Source organism: Limulus polyphemus, unplaced genomic scaffold (assembly GCF_000517525.1).
Source record: "Limulus polyphemus unplaced genomic scaffold, Limulus_polyphemus-2.1.2 Scaffold273, whole genome shotgun sequence".
Taxonomy (NCBI): Eukaryota; Metazoa; Arthropoda; class Merostomata; order Xiphosura; family Limulidae; genus Limulus; species Limulus polyphemus.
Window position 1 is genome coordinate 470,269 of NW_013665883.1, and position 19,877 is coordinate 490,145.

Sequence of the window (19,877 nt, forward strand, 5' to 3'; positions counted from 1 at the left end):
GGCACAGCCTGAAATATTTTCAAAGGGAGGCCCACCAAAAAAAGTTTGAGAACCTTTGGACTAACCAATAAAGAAATATTCCGAATCAACAACTTGAAAATTTGTACTGAACAACTAAGAGACAGTATTTGCCAAGTAATCAATAACAATTGACAAGATAATCAAGAACCAGAATGTAAAGATTAATCATTATGAATTGCATACAGTATATACTAAATAGTCAAGAACATCAGTAAAAATACATTACTAAATAACTTAGAATTAGTTCATACAAAATCAAGACTAGTACATGCTAACTAAACAAAAGTAATACACAAGATGAATATATAATGAGATATTTCTCAATCAATTAAAGTAACACAAACAATCAAAGTCCTTGCATATCAAATCAGTATTTAGAATGAACTTGCTTAATATAAAAAGATTAGTTGATAATTTTATAACGTGTTTAATTAGTATGTTTACTCTGACAAGAAAATCTTACTTTTAATCTACACATGCTTCTCTGCATAGAAAGTATCTACTACAATTCAGTGTTGATACCTTTTACCTGTAGTTGTCTCTTAGAAATAGAAATATATGTATAAACTTCTCATAGCTTTAATTCCAAACTCTTTCTCTCTCTCTGCTTTAGTTTGGGGCTTCTGTTAATATTAGTAATATATATATATATATTTTTTTTATCATGTGTAACATCAGGAATGGGATATAGATTTTCATGAATTGTGCATATATTAGTAAACTTTTAATAAAACTAATGAAGGCTGGTGTTTCATGAAAGTTTATAGTAAAAACTGAAGCCTACAGTTTGTGTGTGATTAGAAATAGCATAATATTAGCAACAGGGAAAATTAAAACATGACCATTATGATTATTATAATTAGACAGTAACTTGTATATCTCTTACATACAACACCATAAATATTGAAATACTATGTTATAGAAGCTCTAATCATGCAGATTCATTTTCTGAATGATGTAGCATGTTATCTTACACAACTGAATTGTGAAGGAGATTTTATTCTGTTTTATTTTTTTGGGGAAAAAAACCTCTTTTGACACTTTTCATTCAATTTTAAACCCCTTGTTTTTACAGTTCTTTGGTTGAACACATTGCTTCTGGTGTTTTGCATTTGCTTATATATGTAACTTGTACTTTTAGTTGAACATCCACTGACTGTTTAAAATTCTTGTATATTGTCTTGGTAGCTCATGTCTTCATTTTAACACTCATTCATTATCACTGATTCTTGTATTTCTTAGTATTGGTAACTGATTGTTTTAGTTAAATTTTTTATTGTTTGTAAGTAATGCCTTTAATTGATATACTAAAGATTCCTTCATTGAAAGTAATGGAACACTTTAATATTTGTCTTACTGTCCAGTTTCTGATGTCTTTATTCAAGGTTTCAAGTTGGGTATTTGATGTTCTTTGAAATTCCTGAACTATTATTAGGGTCTATTTTTTTTTTTGATAGGGAACTGAACTTTGAATTGTTCTTCAGAGAGTCTACTCACACATAACATCAAGTAATTTTTATATAGGTGCTTCAGAGTTTGCTTTTTATTGTTTGTTTGTTTACTTCAATCTTTTATTTTTCTCAATTTGTAACAGCTTTTTTTTTAAAGAATAGTCAAATAGCTATTCAATTTTTATTCACTTGTTTGAATTATTTTATATAAGTTCATGAGCTTACCTTCAGAAATTTCAAATTAAATTTGTACCTAAGAGGTTCTTTTTGGATACTTAGATAATTTTATGAAACTTGGATTGAGTTTTCACACCAGTAGTTTGACTTATCATCTAATCCACAGTCTGTTTAACCTTTGCTTCCATGGTTCTTTCAACCCTTTGAAAAGGCCAGTCATTCAACCACCACATTTGATTTTACGTGGTGGTGTTATCCTCACTCATAATGTAGACTTTTTATTGAGTGTGTTGTTACAAGCCCAGTTGTATGAAACTTGTGAATCTTTTGGATGTTTCCCTTCCAACTAATCCTGCTTTGTGTATTTTCATCTCAACTGAATGTTTTTTGTTGTTATTGTTTTTTAACTTTAATTCCTAATCTGACACTATCAAGTTTCTTGAGAGTTAACTTGAACCCTTGTAATAGATCTATCAAAGTTGAACCAGTACTTTTATCTTCCATGTTTTGAGACAAGAGGAAATCGGAGAGATATGGCTACTTCTAGGAAAAATAGTTGATTGACATAAATGTGTATCTGCTCATCCCTTTACAATTAAAGACTTTTGTGTTTGGTCATGAAAACAAAGTAGCTTAGCTTTTTACTTTTCAATTTGGACCTGCCATATCTATTTTTACTCAGATAGCACTGATCTGCATATAGAAGAACAATTTTCATCTCTGTTCAGACAACTAAACATCCATTCATTAACCTGTAAAAAAACATTTTTTTTTACTAAAATCTTTTAGTGGATACTAATTATGATAATTCAAAATTTCATATAGTTACTGATGTCTTTATTTAGCCTCAGTCAATTAGCATACTTTGAACACTAGAGTTACTCAACATATGTTTGAGTTTCTTTACCTATACCTTAAAAAAAAAGACAATTTTCTAGTCATTTGTTATTTGCTATCCCACGAACAGCATAAAGGAAATTCATACGTGTTGTACAGAAGTAATGTATACTCAACACTATTAATAGTAATGAAATACATGGTGATTCAAAATATTGCCGAAGAAGGAAATACTGCAGTGACCCCTGAAAGTCACGGATATACTAGATGACACTAATTGACATTTGTAAATTAACACACAAAGAATTACTTGTTGAATAGCAGATGGCAAGCCTCTGGTTACATCATTGAATGTGATGGTTACTTGCTACTTAAGATCAGTGGTATCTTGTTATATCTAGCAAACTTTGTGATTTATGAATCCCCATGTGCTAATATTCATTGGCATGAGATCGTATGAGCAAAGTAGCTCAGCAACAGAACCATCTCAGTCAAGTCATGAATGTGGAAATGTTGCATTCTGCCATTTATAGACAATCAAAGAATAATATGGGATTGTCCTGTCCTTCTCTTGCAACACTATTGGTGCTAGCTCATCCAATTGGTCTGTAAAACATGTGGGAATATGCCTTGCTTATCATACTGACTTTAAAAAAAAGGATAAATTATTCTGTCACATAAATCATAACAGATGACTCTTGCTCCTTTGTAACATGCATTCAATGGGGATTTTTTGTACATTAATAACAACCGTTGTAGCAGTTCATTATACAAGTTCTATGAAAGTTGGCTCCATCACTGAAAAGGATGCAGGGTGAAAAAGTTTCCCCCTTACTACTTGAGTTTTAAGCAACTATTACCATCATGAACAGTAACTTTTGTGAGTGAAATATGATTTTGTCCAAGATATTCTGACAATTGACTAATGTTATTTTTACTTACCACTTGTTGTTCTGATTTCTTTTATATGTCACATTCTATTTTTCTTGAGCCACTTCACTAATTTTAAAATATTTCTTTGCTCTGGTTCCTAGAGTCTGGAAATTTTTTGTTGAAGTTCCAAACTGTTTGCTAATTTCATTTTGCCTTTTGGTAAATAGAAGTCATGAATAACCTTCTGACTTGCCAAAGTTTAAATTTTTTTTCCAATTTTATTCAGTTGAGATGAAAAACAAACTAAGAATATATTAATCCATATCATGTGATACTTTGAATTATGATCTCTGTGTTACAAAATCAAAACATGGTATAACATTGTCACTGTGCTACTTATAATTTCCCTTTTGTGAATGTGTTTGGAAAATAATTTTATAGATACATAAATTATACCAAAACGTGAGAATTTAGTTGCTTCTTTAAGTAATAACTCATCTTCATTTGAATTAAAAAAATTATTGCGAATAGTTTAAACTAATTCTAACTAAAAATTTGTCTAAAATGAATGATGATAAAGTGTGTCCAGGACAAAGAACTTTCATTCAATATTTCCTACAAAATGTAAATGTTTATTGTAAATTAAGAAATATGTATTTAAATGCATTGTGATGTTTGTTTCTCAGATTCATCTGTTCCCCTGATCACCTTAAAATGACAAAACCTTGACAACTAACATCATGTGTCTTCAAAAACAACATTAATTATATGCCAATATATGTGTTGTATTCTCTACAAGTTAGGTAAACAATAGTTCTTTATTGTTACCAGATTTTACATTGGTTTTAATAGGACTAAGTAATGAAAAACATCAGTGTTTTTTTTCCATTGGACACAAAATCCTGAGGAGCAAACATCAATGTGATTGCAAAAAATTTGTACTGAATAAGAATTTACTTTTAACAAATTCTCATTGAATAAGCTTTACCTTAAGCACATCTTATGCCCTAATTTTATAACTGATATACTTTGAAATGAAGTAAAAAAATGTCTAGAAGTTTCAGTAAATTAGGAAAAAGTTAAACATCAATGGTGAAAAGTAAGATACAGACATGTAAGTGATACCTTGGCTTGTGTTGTCATTGGCTAACAAATTCGATCTTTTCGTTACTTTCACAGTTGTGTTGTTATACAAGAGTACAATGAACACAACTTTATTTAGCTCAGTGGTAGTTATTGATGATTAACCCAGTACATTTAAAAAAATATTTTTTACAACTTGCATAATAATTGAGCTGATAGATGTTATGAAATATTGCTAAAACAAAATCTGTTCCTTCCTTTGTTGTTTTTAAGCACATTAATATGTGTATGTGAATTAACACATTAGAGGGAGTTTCTTTTTCACTTGGAATGAATACAGCCCAGTTGTTAATCTGCCAGTCTGTGGAGCTCGGGTTCCGGCAAAAAACAAAAATTATGCTCTGCACTTTGGGATTGTGGGTGCATTATTAGAGTAATTGTCACACCCCACTAATTGGTCTAATGAGGGTTGGTGGTGTTGACTAGCTGCATTCTCTCTAGTTTGTACCTTGAATGTTATGGATAGCTAGTGTAGATAGCCTAGCATAGCTTTGCATGAAATCCAACAAAGAAAAATCTTTTTCACTCATGAGCTTTTGTTTACGATGCCATCTCCAGGTGATTCAGTTTGCAGAAAGATATCAAGAACCCTGCTACAAAGAGAGAGAATCAGATTACTACATACAGGGACACAATACACTAGTGTACGAAGGGGTATTTACTTAAGAAAAATGCTGTTAAATTATATTAAAACATCTTAAAGTAATTACTGTAATTGTAGATAAAGGCTTGTGAATTGAAAAAAATTATACTTGGAAGAACACCCTTTCCTATTAGGTTAATGTGTGTGTGCATAAATATTCGTTTTATTCAAAATGACATTTTTGCTCATTACACAATTCAATGTATAGAAAATTAGAATTTATATTGTTATGTTTTCAGGCCACTTAGGCAAATTTTTTAAGTGTCAGAAATTAAAAAGTTTTTAAAATGATATGCTCAAATTTAAAGATTTTTCTGCCTTTGTATATACCCTGCCTAGGTATCTTATACTTAACACCTTTGAGAGCATCCTCAATCACAAGTTTTCTCTAGATTTTGATTCCAGACTAATAGTCCAGGTTGTTGCTTTTCTCTTCTTTTTTTTTTTTCACAATCCTCCATCAACCTTTTTTTTACTGATAGATCAGACATGTTCAGCCATATTTCCATGTTTCTTCTTCAGTTGTTAGTTTCAGACCAATTTCCTCCTCCTATTATTTATTGGTTTCATCTTATTTTGTTTTCCCTTACACTCTCTTGTGCTTAAGAGTATATTTTGTTCCTTTTAATGTTTTACATATGCCAACTGAGTGATATCAAGATGCTTACATTAGCCATCACTGATTCTTTATTAGAGCTATCTCTGTAATATTTAATTTTGATCAGTCAGGCAGTTATGCTGTCAGTATTTCTTACATTTTGTTTTCAGAAGATAATTTGTTTCTGTATAGCATATACACCTTGTGAGAGTGATCAAATGACACCTTTCTTACACTATCTATGTGAACAATTGCTTTCTAGTTAATACGTGTTATCCCAATAGGAGCAGTGCTACTTAGCTGAGACTGCTTTTGTATTGCTTATCATTACTTTAGCCATCTTTCTCCTCAGCCTTCCAGGTGGTTGAACATTAGTAACAGTATTATATCATGTCCATGAAATTCAGAATCATCTAGTGTCCTTGGCCAAATATGATCATTTTTCCATTAGTGCATAATGTAAAAATGTTATTTGGTCTGTTTATTGTATTTTATTTACGTTTCCATCTACTTTTTTTCTTTTCTCTTAAAGCTATATTTTGCCTTTTTTTACAGTCCATTTATCAGCCTGATAATATCTTAGCTCAGATTTATCTCTACTTTTGTCGCAAGGTGTGGCTTTTAGGGAAGATGAAGTTTACTTAAACACTTCAGTTTCACTTGCATCTGAGGTTTCCACTTACTCTAATTATAGTTTATCTTCAGGTTTGTTCATGATGAGTTGCTACTGTACTATCCTCCTAGGTCGTGGAACCTTAGGTTTCTCTTTATATACTTTTCAACAAACTTAATTTTTGTCTTGACAAGGATATTTATTTCTCCCTTGAGGGTGTTTTGGAAGTTTTAACAAGTCATCAGAAGGATCATCATAAGATATATAATACAGAGTTTTCACCAAAGATGAGATAGTGTAGTGGTTATCAATGCCTTAAACTGCTGGCACTTTTTTAAAGCTTTGCTGAATATGGGACAACTTACCATTAGCATATAGCCTGTTTGTTTTATACATTGCTTCTTATTTGTATTTTTCTTTTAATCAAGATACTGCTTCTTGTAGAGTGTTGCAATTAGGGTCTGTTAAAGCAGTCATTTTTCAAATTATAAAACAAAGCAGTGAAGAAAAGTATATATATAAGTATAATTTACTAGTTGACGAAAGCTTTCATGTTACTATCTATACAACATAAACATTTATTTGAATTTCATTGTACTTTATAAAAAATGTAAAACATTTTTTTCTTAGATTTGATTCTGTAAATGGTCACATTATAATTTATTATTTGTGTCATGTATGACACATAAGAAGTGTGATTACAAATAGAAGCATTATGAAAACAATTAGAAGCATGTAATCAAAGAATGTTTTGAATCTACAAATCAGAAATCTGTAACAATATACTTCATGGATCATACTTAATATATACTCATAAATCTTCTCATTAAAATTTGAACAGATGAAAACAAATATCCAAGTGCCAAAATATAACATGAATTATAAGGACATCTGAGTGAAAAGTAAAGAAGAATGTATTATTGATATGTTTACTACAAATATTCAGTGAATATTTAACAGGATTTACATAACAAAAAAAAACAGAAACAATTGGAGTTTATGTGTATACAAAATTTGTCATTAAAAGAAAAAATATAAGGGAATTAAGGTGGTTATTTAAGTTTTAAAAATCATTAGCCAGTAGTGTGAACTTTAAGAGACATTACTCATTTTCTGTATGAAACCTATGTCAAATAGTTTTAATCTTTTTTTACTCATAAGTGTTTTAACAATTATATGGTTTATTTGTACAAGTGCTGCAGAAATATTTCACCATATATTTTATTTCATGTATTTTTTTACGATTATTACTATTAAAATAAATACTACAAATTCAAGTTCTTATAATAGATCTTACTTTAATCGGAAAGGTGTTTGACATAATGATATTTACTCCAAGTAAACCATCTGACAGAAGCTGGAAAATTTTCCAACTAGATTTTACTGTTGTTAAAATCACATGTTGTTAGAGTTCAAGATAAAATTGGTAAATTGTAACTTGTGTTATAAAGTTGTACTTCCGTAACGCTGTAATGCAGTTTTATACTTGTTCTTAAAGTAATGTTATATATATATATATACATGTGTGTTTGTGTCTGTGTGTGTATCATTTTGTGCTCCTTAATAAAGTTATATTGTGTATGTTTGAATTTAGTAACTTTTTTAACACAGTATTAACTATTCTGTATATAATATTCTGAAGACAAGTCCTTCTGTACCATAATAGCTCGTGTTTAGATATGGATATTGGACCTATATGTTTCTTTAGGGAAATATTATCTAGTCCAGGAACCTTCGCATTCCTTAAATTTCCCAATTTTTTGTACAAACTCAGAACTAATGTGATTATCTTGTTCATCAACCATGTTTCCCTCTAGCAATATTCCAGTTGTGGAATATTGCTTAAACCTTCATTAGTAAAATCTGAAAAAAGGCAGAATTTAGAAATCCAGCCATTTCATAATCATAAGAAATAAGCCTTTCATTATCATCCCTCAAGGGTACTACCCTCATCCTAACATTTTGCTTAACCTTAATCTTTAAATTTTCAGCTAACCTTTATTTTTTTATATTCCCCTTTCAATTGATTAATGTCCTGTTTAACTAACTCCACTGATCTTTTACAATCCTCTATAACCTCCCATAATAGCAGTCAATTTAAACTTCTTACCTTTAACTGTAATTAAAAAAGAATTTTTTAAATAAGTTTGTAAGTATATGAAACACAATGCTTCATTCAGTAAAATACAACCAAATGTGAGCATTAATGAACAGTGGCTGTGCCTAGATTGTGAAGTCATTTTAATCAAGAAGGGACTTGTATTGCTGAAGTTCCTCTGAAATAATTTATACCTGGAATTAAAAAACAAGCAGATACGTAACACTATTTTAAGTTCAACGATATTAATAGTTTGCTTATTGGTTTACACATTTTATTTATTTAGCATTGTTGGTTTGATTTGTCTTAACAATATAAATTCAAGAATGTTAGATATTATTTTAATATAATATGAACCTTCTAAACACCTATATCAATGTTCGATTTACGAATGACAGTGTTCCAATTTAGATTTAACTGGATTAGGGAACTTATACTTGTAGGATATCGATAGCTCCTGACGAAGCTGTAATAGCGAAATATTGAGCTAATAAAGTAACATTCTGGATATATAGGTCGTGATTTTGTTTACGTTTATAGAAGTGAATAAAAATAATATCGTAATTTTGAACACAACAGATATCGTAGAGTAACGGAAAATCAGTTTATGAGGACATAATATTTAATATTAAATATTTTTGTCTTCTTACACTCAAATTCACAATTCAGTGTTCGATATCACTCATGGATATGGAAGTTAAAGTCAAAACCAGTGATGGTTGAGCAGGAGTCCACCAAAGGTAACAGAAGGCAGAAGAGATGCTTTTTTGTTATAACATAGGGCAAATTGCAAAGGAGTGCAAGTCTATTACCAACAAGCAACAGCAGAAATCTCAACATAAAGAGGCTGGAGCTATTTACAAAGACAGTACTGGTAAGAAACAAAAAAAGAGTGACTTTCTCCATGGGTGCTGCTCCCAGAAGAAACAGAATCAAGAAAACACATCAGATTCACCACAAGAAGGAAGTGTCATTTCCATGATTGATCAGTGTACAACTAATGTTTGGCTGAAGTTAGCCAATGGATCAACAGTGCCAGTAGTGATTGGAGCATATTACAAATATCAAGAAGTGCCAACAAATCACAACATGCCAATAGGAGAAGGCTATGTCAGGGACAAGAAAGTGAAGGTTCTAAGAGACACTGGGTGCAGCAATGAGAACCATAGTATCTGATGGTCAGAGGACAGGGAAAGTACATCTGTGTGTGCTAATTGATGGGACAGTGAGAAAGTTTTCATAGCAAAAATTAAGGTGGATACTCCATATTATGTAGGAGACTTTGAGGCCATGTGTATAAAGGCACCAATATACGACTTGGTGATTGGAAACATACCAGGTAATAGGAATTTGGAGAAAACAGACAGAAAGAGGATGGATGAAGCATCTGCAGTCACTACAAGAGCTCAAGGGAAGAGTATAAAGCAAGACATCAAGCCCTTGCGAGTATCGAAGAGTGAAATCCCGAATGTAGGTTTATGGGAGTAGAAATAAGTGCAGAAGAAAAACTTTTCTCTGCAGAAATTTTGGAACAGTGCCCGAGAGGAAGTCAAGCACAAGACAAAGAGAAAAGAGACTTACAAAACAGAGAACTGGAAAGGAGTATTGAACTAGACGTATCAAACCATTTCTACTAGGGAAGCCAAACCCTTCAAAGATAGTCAGAAACACTTCTATAAAAAGAAGGCCAAGGGTCGTTGGTTCAAGGTCAGAGAGAAGGTTTTAGTTCTGCTACCTGCTGCCAACAACAAACTCCCCCGGCAGTGGAAAAAATCTTTTGCGGTACAGAAAGTGGACAACAGAATGGATTATAAAGTGAAAGTGGATGGGAAAACCAAGGTCTATCATGCCAATCTGTTTAAGAGGTACTTCAAGAGGGAATAAGATCTTATGGGTGCAGCTATTGAGGTACAGATGGACATGGCAGGTGTGGCTGTCATAGAAGCAGAATCTGAAGACAATGACTTTGTTATAGAAGATAAAGACCTACTAGGCCTAAGACCACTGAGTGGAGATGAGATGTAGTATAGTCTACACCAACATTTACAGTTCCTTTGTTGGTCTCACCTCAGGTAGGGCTTCACCTTGACAAGATCCCTTGTCTTCATCTTGCTCCATGTGTTGCCTGAGATCTGTCTCTCCTAATCTATCTGTATACTAACACAGTAGATCTTCTTCCTCTTTCTTCTTCTTGCCAGTCATTTCTTCACTTATGTTGACGTTCTTGAAGAAGACATAATATATGAACTAAGAACAGTCTTTGTATGTAGTGTAAAAATATTGTAAATATTTTTCTTGAAGAGGGCTTATTGTTGGATATACAAGACTGTTTAGTGTAGGCATTATTATTTAATTTATTTTGTGAATTAACATTTAATGACTGTTTAATTTTCATAACAAGAGTGTTAAAAGTAATTATTATAAAGGGAAGTTTGGTTACTTAACCCTGTATGTTGTGTTTACCATTACGTTGTTTTCTAGGCTTTACTAATATTGTTGACGTCACATTACACGAATCTTCGGTATTTTTCTCATTATCTTAACTGAGTATTGTTACATCATAGCATCGCATTCGCCCAGAAAAAGTTCGAAACTTCAGTGAATAACATATAAATATAGGCGACCAAGCGAGCGCAAGTCAAGTAGACAAAAAGTAAAGTGCAGTTCAGTCAGAAAATTAGTTAGCAAAATAAAACGTGAAGTTAGCCGGCGTGTGAGTGATTAGCCGTAATGGGCGATATTTTAAAGTAAGTTTCACAGCTTAATAGAAATAAGGAGAATAATTTGTCTGGTCAAGCGATGTTCTAATGTAATTGAACCTGTTTATGTGGACTTTGATAAAAATGAGACAATTATTAAGATTCAGGATACAACTGTGATAACCCACGAGGTAACCACAGTGAATTATTCACTGATAAAAGTAGAGAAAAATAATTCGTCTTGTCAATTGGATTCTAAAGTAATTTAAACAGCCTAAGTAGACTTTTGACAATAAAAGAGAATTATTTAGAGTTTGACATACTATTGTGATATCAATAGTGTAAGGAATTTGTGTACATAGTTTGACTTGTTTTTTAATATATTATTTTAAAACAAGTGGAGTGTGTGCTGTCCGTTTATTGTCGAATTTGTCGCCAACAAGTCACAGATACCTACTGTAGAAGAATCTTTAGCCCACATATACATAGAAATTCTGACAATAACATTGTTTGTTTGTTTTTTGTTCATTGTTTGTATATGTACAATTTCTTCGAGATATATGCAATTTCATTTAATAGTTAGTGTTAACGCAAGACATGGATTTATCCATGTTGTAGTTTGACTTATTAAAAAGTCTCTCACTTACTAGTAAATGCAAGTGGGTTAACTATTTCATTCAGTTGGTGAGCACTCAGCTTGTGTATGTGAGATGAGTCCCAGGTTAGGTCCAGTTTATGAGAGTGAAATTATGCTGATGACTAGTTTGTTTGGAAAAGGAAAGGAACATTGTAGTTGTATTCTGCTGAATTATTCACCAGACAAAATGTTTAAAATACTAAAAACTATATATGAAGTACACTCTATTATTTGAGTCACCATTTGTCACTGAGCTAAAGACTAACAGTTAACATTCACAGATTGAAAATTAATCTGAGGAAGGACCTCCCTTCCCGAAACACTGTGAACATTAAAAATATATGTTTATAATTTACCATTTTTTGTCGTATAAGTTTCCTCTTTTATGATTTCAGTCCGATTTTACGTGGGTCACTATAACCGGAAGTTACTGACTATTACTGACCCAACACAATGGTAAATTTTTCAAAATAATAATAATAATTGACCCGCGATCAAAAAGTGTTGCCGACCACTTGTCTAAATAAAGAAATCAACAAATATTTTTCCAGTTTTGTTGTCTATACATTTCATTTTATACTTTCTGTATATAGATTAACAACAACATTAGGTTATACTTATGTTGTTAAGTAACATGACATAAAAGTCATTGTTGGAACGTAGTGTTACGAAAACGCACTGACTTTTCTATATATATTAATCATGGCCAGCTGGTTAGGGCGCTCGACTCGCAATCTGCGGGACGCGGGTTCGAATCCCCGTCACACCAAACATGCTCACCCTTTCAGCCGTGGGGGCGTTATAATGTGACGGTCAATCCCACTATTCGTTGGTAAAAGAGAAGCCCAAGAGATGGCGGTGGGTAGTGATGACTAGCTGCCTTCCCTCTAGTCTTTCACTGCTAAATTAGGGACGGCTAATGCAGATAGCCCTCGTGTAACTTTGCGCGAAATTCAGAACAAATCAAATATATATTAATCTAACTTATTTTTACCAATAATTATTCTATGATACTTTTTGTTGTCTTTTTACACATGCTGATAATACTTTAGAGAAAAAAAAAACGACCTTTACACTCCAAATAAATATAAAAGAATATATTGTTATTTCAACCAACGTTACGCCTTTGCGACTTCGTCAGAAGATATAGATAGAATATCCAAGAATGGTAGTGATGAATCAGAAATGTCATGCGTGTAAGACAGAGAAGGATGGAAGTTACTTACGTAATGAATAAACGTTTCTAGCTCGAGCAAGGTGCCCGTGAAGATTCCAACAACGTCATCGATATATCTCTTGTAAAGTAGGGGCAAAGGGCCATCAAACTGTGCAAACATGTGTTCTTCGATATATCCAACAGAAAGGTTTGCAAAATTGGGGCCCATTTTAGTTCCCATAGCTATGCCGTTAACCTGTTCATAGAAATCATGATAACTATTGTTTTATTTGTTTGTAACAATTGTTATACACACACATATATTTGTTACATTGTCACGTCACGCGACCTTCGATTTAGAATGCTTTCGTTTACGGATTTACTGTTCAGTTAGTGATATCTGAAGAAGGGCATTGCCCGAAACGTTGTATCCACAATTATATATATTAACTCCTTAGTGGTTTGGCCTATAACATACTTCTTTTTACAAAGGAACTTACCAACGTTTGACTGACTCGACTGCACTTTTATACCTCTTTGTTGGTCAAGTTTGATTTTGCAAAATTTATTTATTTCAGTTAGTTATGAAATGTGAGGTTAGGGTATACTATAGGGTGGGGGGCGGTAGTACTTGCCCTGACATTTTAGACGCTGGTAACTACAAAAGTAGTGAATGCGAAGCACTCACTGCAGAGAGGCGAAAGCTTTGGCTTGCAATAAACCATAACTTCAATGGCAAATAAAATTATTTTGCTATATTACTCAGTTTTAAAAGTATTTTTATTTTCATTCTACCAAAAAAAAATTTATACTCAATGTAAGATATGTCATTGTTTTGGGAATAAACAGGAGAATCCAGTGAAAATTCATCTGACATGGCAACCAGTTTAGCATCTCACAACATTGGGAATAGGAATCAAATCTTGGTGAAAAATGACAGTCACAAAACGGCAAAATAACACTCCTAAATGAGCGAATTCGGTTTTAGGCTACACCAACACAATCAGTGGAGCCTAACAGGACAACTTGAAAAATGTCTTATTAAAAAGTAAGCAGTCTTGTAGCTGTTTTACTCAACTATTAAGATTATAGTCGAAACTTGATATTTTAAACTATGAAACATTGTTAACTCAAAAGTTTAATTAAAATTTTAACTTATTTTCAGTACAATTCGGTTTAAACTACACTTAATTTAATACATAAGGTTTCAACTAATAAACAAAAAATTAAAAACAACACGTACAATATTTCTAACTTCAAGAAACAACTGCTTGATATTATTTTTAATTAAAACAAATATTTACAATTGCAGATATCTTGCACAACGCTTTTCAGAAATTTACTCTGTTTAATTACTGTAAACATTTTGCAAGTCGGTGATGCTATCAAGAGTAAAGTTAATACAATCGCATAAAAGCGCATAATTTGTACAATACCAGTTTTTTTGGGGGGGCTTTTATAAATCCAACACAACGGTAAGGAAACCATTGTGTTTTACTCTTTTGTTTGTACCTGATGATATTAAGCACGAGTTTTGTTCAAATACATTTGCCCATCATCAGTTTTGTCTAATAAATCTGATTTATTCTCGAATAAATTAGTTTGTAACCTCTACTCAGTTACCCTTCAATCATATTCATGTAAAATGGTCACATTCTTCATTTGATATTCTTATGAGTTTAAATGTGAAAATACATTTCATCCAGTATTTTAACCATCAAATCACTTCCCTTTTTAATAGTAATTTTGCGTAATACAGTACTTCAAGTTTATACTTCAGGATAACTAGTACTTCTAAATAACAAGTTCCAGCTGTATATACACTACAGGTCATAAGTTTGGAAGCAACAAATAACAAACAAAGAAACTAAAGGTGATTACAATATTATCCATTCTTCTTAACTGTAGTCCATTATGGATTGCTAAAAACTTTGCTTTCCTGAATAGATATTGTTTCTTGTTTAAAAAGACACTTCAGACAATGATGAGAAAGTTATCTCGTAAGAGCAATGGCAGACCAATGATATCTCTAAATAGTCAGTCACTTTCTTTTTTAATTATCTAAAGTTTTCAAATGAAATATATCCACATTCTATGCTTAGGCTCAAATATGACCCTTTTTTTTATCATTGCAGTATGAAGAAACATAACTTTCATTCTCCATTTCACCCAAAAATATTTTTCTTGCCAAAACATAGGCTGCCTTAAGAATTTAAATACTGACTTTATTTTTATGTCCATTGTAGAATATACCAGCCAGTTATTTTTGACGGTGAACTTAAAAACAAACAAAAAGTTATAGTGTAATTGTTTTAGTACATCATATTTGATGTGTTATTACAGAAATGGAACAGGCTGCTCATTAAAATTGTTTATATAACTTTAAAAAAACAAAAAACTTTTATTTATTCAGATAAATAATTTATTTAATTTTCAAATATCCTAAATTGATTTACCAGCCAACACACCCACTCTCCCGAAAAGATACTACAGACACCCCATATGTCATTTATAAACAAATAGTAGGTATACCAATGGGTGCTAATTATTCAAGCAGTGTTGCTAACTTGGATCTTTACTATTATGAAAATAAATTTATAAATAATTTTTCAAATCCAGAATTATTTTCTCTGACTTATACTATCTATAAGGTATAGATATATTGATGATTTAATTAGCATCAATAATCCATTAATAAGTAATTATATCAGTAATATTTATCCTACAGTTATACAAATAGAAAACACCTCATTATCAAATACTGAAGTACATTATTTAGATTTAGATATTAAGATAATTAATCATTATTGTAATATTAATATTTATGATAAAAGAAATGATTTTACATTTCAAATTTTTCGACTTCCCGCGCCAAACAGTAATGTACCAAATAATGCCATACAGAGCATCATACATTCACAGCTACTCAGGTATTGTAGAATTTGTAACAATGAACAGTTTCTAATTTCCAACACTAATATATTAGGGAATAAATTGATTTTTAATAGATTTAATAAGATAACTCTAATTAAATATTTTAAATTATTCTGTAATATATATATGCAAACTATGTATGCAAATTTAAAAATAATAGTATAAACAAAATCATAATAAACACAATAAGTAATAATTTCTAATTTTTGTAGGGGAATTATTGGAATTACTTATTTGAACTGTATCTTGTATAGGTGTATTAATGTAGATGTATCACTTTCCCTATATAATACCCGCTACTATGTAATTCTTATAGAACTATTGAAGATATTGACAGTTGCATGGATGGGTGGAGGATGGGAGCTATATTAACAATTTAGGTTGGGCTTGTATAGTAATACCTTAACAAGTGATATTTATGTCCAAACATCATTATGGCGGCTGGAATGCCAACTTCAAGGACAGTTTTACTGTCTCCCCCATTGATGTATAAATTACAATTATTGCTTTCTTCTTAAATTTTTTTTTTTTTTTGTAGCAGCCATCTTCCCACATCTGCTTGCGAACAGCGAAAGGTAGTAAATATGTGGGACGTTGTGGGCCAGAGCACCCACATCTGCTCTTATTATTATTAAGAATGTGGACCTGCGAAACTGAGGTTAAACTGAAGTATACGGTGTACCTACCCATAACGCAATTTGGGTCTTACTTTCGCCAGTACCTCAAAACCAGGGCACATTGCATAACCACCCACCTTATGGTGTGTACCCAGGTGGTACATGTCTGTTTTATAGCTACGTTGTTTCTATTTTCTTTTCTTTTTTCTCTTTCATTTTCTTCGTAATATTACGATTAATCATATATACATTTATATCTACCCTTGATTTAGAATTAGCCTTCCTAGAGACATTTCCGTGGACGCTCATATATATATATGGGTATATCTTGATTTAGTTACTTCATACAGCGCCCTGTAGATCAATCTCCCAAGCAGCAGTAAACACATATTTGTATCCGTAATAAATCCCTATTTCAAAGAGAAAGTTAAACAACAATATGTTACAAGACACTATAAATAAAATACAAACTATTCAAAACAAAATACTAACTACTGCATACAGAGTACCAAGAAGTACGTCAGCCAAATTTATATATAGATATTCAAACATGCTCTACATATCTGACAGACTCCAACATATGACAATGAAGTAATTCCGTAAAAATCTGTATAAAAATAACCTTCTAACAGAAATTACGAAATATCTTATACATGATGGAATAGTACCTAAGTGCCTCTCCCCATTAAACAGCTACATTAATTATAATAAATAAGCCACCTACAGTGAGTACTTCCAATATATCATTAGATTAATATATTATGAGTGTATTATTAGGGTATATATATATATATGTAAATACACCAGTAAGTTAAACTGGTGAACAGTGCGCGAGTGGTTACAGAACTGTCAGTGAATGTGCAGGACTATCACACCGATCTAGAATCGGAGAAGTGTTCGCCACACATACATGTTAACAATGTGTTATACATGGAAATAGCTTATAAAAAGGGTCGGACAAAGTATCCGCTAAAATGCTAACTCCGGCCGTCGTGTTAATACATAATTAATATTTACAGTAACTAAAACAAACAACTCTACAGGAGGGGGGAAGAGATCAAAAGTGAACTTGACCACCCCGAAAGGTTGCGACTAAATATCGACACTTATTCTGCCGCTGCTGGTTTTCTATTCTGAACTGAGGCCGCTGACCTTAATTGCCTTCTCCAAGACTGGTCTGCGGATGCTTTCGCACCCGGAAACATTAAAATCCACATACCTAGAAGCAAATCGAACCATAAATCTCTGACCCAAGAATAAATAGAAACTGAACTCGCATTCAACAACATTGAGCACACAAAAACAGAAAGAATAATTTCCACGAAGACGCAAAACCCCACAAAGATGGTAAAAGTATACACGGGATATCAGAGGGTATCAAAGATACAGAGTAGAAGGCACTAAAATACCAGCGGTAGTTGTGATCCAGTGTTAAAACTACCAACGGTATGGGCACGTAGCAGCAGCTTGTAAAGCACTCCTTCGTTGTGTAGGCTGCGGGGGAGAACACCGCCCTAAAACCAACCCACAATCAATCTGCTGCAACACACAGCAAACTATAAAGGATGTCCTAAATATAAGGACACCAAAACACGTATTAACCATACACACACTAACGTAAATCAAACAAATACACCATACATAAAGAAATAACTCCTTTGTTACCAACGCCACAACAAACAAAAACTTACAACTACGCACAGGCAGCACGTACACAAATACAAAATAACGAAATGCATAAACAAACACACAAACCACAGTCAACATAACACAAAAACCACAAGAACAAAACAGTCAAAAACAGACATCAAACCCAATTATTGAAGTTGTCAAAAAAAAAAACGTTTTATGACTTTATTACCCAATATCAAAACTCACAAGAAGATTGCATAACATTAATCATAAATGTCGCTAAACAATATTTCATACCAATAATTCCATACATAATACAACAGTTCATAAGCTCTGCAACACATACAGCACAAGACACAACAAAACAAGAAAGAAAATAAATGTACATAATAACCAAAACAAAACTTGGATAAAATACATGAGAAGGAGATAAATATTAATTAAGCAAGTAACAACCAAATGACAATAGCCAAAACATAAAACCAACGAGAAGAATACGAATTACAATAGTGCAGGAGGGAGGAAGAGTTCAAATAGAACCTGGCCCTTTCAGGTCTTCAAGACTAAATCCCGATGCTAATGCTGAGCTCTATTCTGATTTTTCAAGATACCAACTGAGGATTCGAGGCACGGAACCTGTATGCCAGTGGCCCAGCATGCTGTTCTATCGGACACCTTTCTGCACACAAACTAATTATAAGCATAAAGTCTTTTTGTAACATTTCAATTTTTATTTAATATAAGAGCTTTTTGAAAACACGAAGTAATTCACAATATTAGGATACGTCACAGAAGGTAATAGTTCTTCACATTTTAGTTCGTTAGGAACTGTTTAGGATCATTTCCAGTTTCGGAATATATATTTTAATTTTTCAAAGTGTTTTAGTTTCTCTCTTTATACAGCATTCATATCTTTACCGATAACATCACCTTTTTATGGCCATAACAAGCGACATAACGGTTAAAAACCATTAACATTAGATAAGGCTGATCATTTATGTTTATCTTGATGGATGTTTTCAATATGGCGACACTTCTGGTTTTCAAGGATGGCCTCTAATCAATCGTATTCACAGCAGTCTTTGTATGAATTTCAGTCGTAGCATTCAGTAATAGTGAGATGAATAAAGTTTAGTTTTCAGAAGGTGAAACATACAGTGAAAAAAAAAAAAACAGGGTAGCGATAACAAGAGACGAATAGAATGAAAGATTTGGTTTCATATTTAGTTTTAATTTGAAATTCGCTTAAATGCTGAAGTACGCATGGGTAATAAAAAAATAGCACGTGACTTTAGATAACAAATCAGGTTCCAGATCAAAGCAAAACCAGAACTACATGACGTCACTGTCCAAAACTACAACAGCAAGTTGTATAAAGAAATAAAATTTGCGGTACGTTGATTTGAATTTAGACAGCGGTATGGGAAGGTGGCCTAAAGATGTGGAAGTATGTGATCATGGGCTTTTTTGAATGTAAGTAAACTAACCATTAAAGAGAAAGTATTATTATTTCTCCATCTAAGGAAAAGGTTTATCTTTATCATAATGATTGGCATGTAATAAAATGTTAATATAAATATGTAAACGAAATTTAATTTGTGAATCCTACTTAAGTTTCAACTTTCAGTTTCATAATGCTTCAGTTGTGGTACTAATATTAATAATACTACTATTAGTAGTATTAGGCATATCGATATATTTTCAAATATAAACTTAAAATAAGACCCAAAACTTATTTTAAGTTTATA

At 32.1% G+C, this 19,877-nt stretch overlaps 1 long non-coding RNA gene across 1 annotated transcript in view; it reads left to right on the plus strand.

Moving 5' to 3' along the window:
* Positions 1–19,483: 19,483 nt before the first annotated feature.
* Positions 19,484–19,877, plus strand: part of LOC106456940 — a 7,132-nt gene continuing 6,738 nt past the window's right edge. The window contains exon 1 of the long non-coding RNA XR_001290666.2: positions 19,484–19,602. This is a non-coding gene — a long non-coding RNA (uncharacterized LOC106456940). The remainder of the gene's footprint in view (positions 19,603–19,877) is intronic.